The 2457-nt window shown below is 31.6% G+C and overlaps 1 non-coding gene across 1 annotated transcript; it reads right to left on the minus strand.

The window, feature by feature from the left end:
• Positions 1–463: 463 nt before the first annotated feature.
• LOC114004508 (U6 spliceosomal RNA) lies at positions 464–570 on the minus strand. The gene has a single exon (XR_003546638.1). It is a non-coding gene; the product is annotated as a U6 spliceosomal RNA (small nuclear RNA).
• Positions 571–2457: the final 1887 nt, after the last annotated feature.

Here is a 2457-nt window from a genome sequence, read left to right on the forward strand (position 1 = left end):
TTATTATATATTACCTTTCTGACTAATTTGATAATGTCTACCTTTTAATGGACTGTTAGATCAGTTACAATTAATATGATCATTGATGTGATTGATTTGAGTCTATTATCTTGCCAATTCTATTTGTCCCCCATTTTCTGTTTTTACATTAATTAGGCATTTTTATTATTAATTTTATCTCATTTTTAGTATATTGCTGTAAATTTTTAATGTTGTTTTATTTTATTTATTATTATTACTTATACATTCAATTGCTATACATCATTTAGATTATAAAGAGACTACCCAGCATGATATACACCTTAGGCCAGCCCATTTGAGAATACTATACACATCATCATCAACAGATAATAAACCATATCTTTGTCCCAAAAATGTCTTATCTCTCTATTTTTCCCTCAAATTGCCTTTCCTGTGCTCTTCCCTCCTATACTCTCCTTCCATTTTGTCTCTAGTGTCCATATAAAATATGAAGTGCATCATGAATTTGAGTGTCATCCTTGCACAGGGGCCATGCTAATCTTTTCTGTATCATTCTGATTTTAGTATATGTGCTGCTGAAGCTAGTACTAATTTTTATTTTTTAAATTGGGATTTTAAAAACTTTATATTCATTCACTGTATATCATTGCAGCACACAAAATAAATCTGCCCATTCAGAATACACTGTATATTGACTTACTCAATGATATTATCATACATGTTAACTTCATTCACTTTCTATCAAATGCTAGTCCATGCTTATTACAGCATTATTCACAATAGCTAAGACATAAACCAACCTAAATTATGATTTCTTATTTTCATATATTCAATATTCATCTTTGTGGGGTACAGTATGTTTTTTTGGTGGTATACATATCATATTTTTATTATCCATTTACCTTTAATAGAAACTTGGGTTGATTCCATATAAATAGTAAATAATGCTGCACTATACACGGAAGTACAGATGTCTCTAATTTATTTATTTGTATTAATTCTTGTTTACATTCCATCATTGTACTTCTCTATAATGCACACTAGAGATTTTCAAAGTATGTATGCAGTACATGACAATCAAATAAAGGCTATTAACATTTACATACTTTTCCTTTTTTTTAACCTTTTTAATAATAATAGTAATAACAATAATAATAATTTTTTATACATTCAATTGCTGTACATCACTTAGCTTGTATAGAGAATTTACCCAACATGAAATACACCTTAGACCAGTCCAGTTGAGAATACTGTGCACATCATCAACAGGTAAAAAAACATTTCTGTGTTCCACAATGTCTTACCTCTCTCTTTTTCCCCCAAAAAAAACACTCATCACCTCTCCCACCCTCCATACACACTGTCTCCAGTGTCTATATCTATTATCAACAGTCTGCACTCTGTGGTGGAGACTGAAAGATTGCAGGGCATAAAAGCGGTATGGTTTTTTAAAGCATATATGGTGCATGCAATAATCAAATCAGAGATATAAACATATTTATAGTATTCATCATTTAACATTACATTATGCTATGTATATTTGATATTCATTCTATCAGTTTTCACATTTTGGGAGAAAGTATATATTGAATTGTCTATGACTTTTTACTCTTCTATGGTACACTGTTCCATATCTTATTCTGCTTGTTTACATGCATGGTTGCGTCTGTTAATTGTTTTCTCCTGATATCCCCAACCCTCATGCAGCTTCTAATATCTACCATTACTCTCTTTATTTCTATGTTATTGAGTTATTTAGTTTCGACTAAAAAGTGAGGACACTCAGTATATGCTAAGCAGAGATATCCAGTAGTTTGTGTTTGACAGCCTGGCTTTTTCCACTGTATCTTCTAGGTTCGTCCACATTGTGCCTAATAACAGGGATTCATTGTTCTTTATGGTTCAGCAATATTAATTTGTTTATATGTGCCACATTTTCTTTATCCATTCATTGGGTGCTAAGCTCTTAGGTTGATTCCATGTCTCAGTTATTGTGAATAATGCTGTGATAAACATGGATGTGAAAATGTCTCTCCAAAAGAGTGATTTCCTGTTTTCTGTGTGTATACCCAAAAGTGGGATCACTGGGTCAATAATAGCTCTATTTTTAGATTTAGATTTTTGAACACCAGCAGTGCATAAGTGTTCCCCTTTCTTCACAACCACACCAGCACTTGCTATTCTTTGTTTCTTTGATCAAAGCCATTCTCACTGGAGTTAGATGATGCCTCATTGTGGTTTTGATTTGCATTTCCCTTATGATAAGAGATGTTGAACACTTTTTACATGCTTTTTAGCTATCTGTAGGGGTTCCTTTGTCCAGACTGATTGCCCATTTTAAAATCAAATTATTAGTTTAGCTTAGTTTTATTTATTTATTTATTTATTTTTGTGATTTCTGTGCAGAAGCTTTTTGGCTTGATGTAATCCCACTTGTTTAGTTTTGGTGCTGTTGCATGTTTTTTTTTTTTTTTT

The sequence above is a fragment of the Tupaia chinensis genome, unplaced genomic scaffold (assembly GCF_000334495.1).
Source record: "Tupaia chinensis unplaced genomic scaffold, TupChi_1.0 Scaffold138365_1, whole genome shotgun sequence".
NCBI lineage: Eukaryota > Metazoa > Chordata > Mammalia > Scandentia > Tupaiidae > Tupaia > Tupaia belangeri.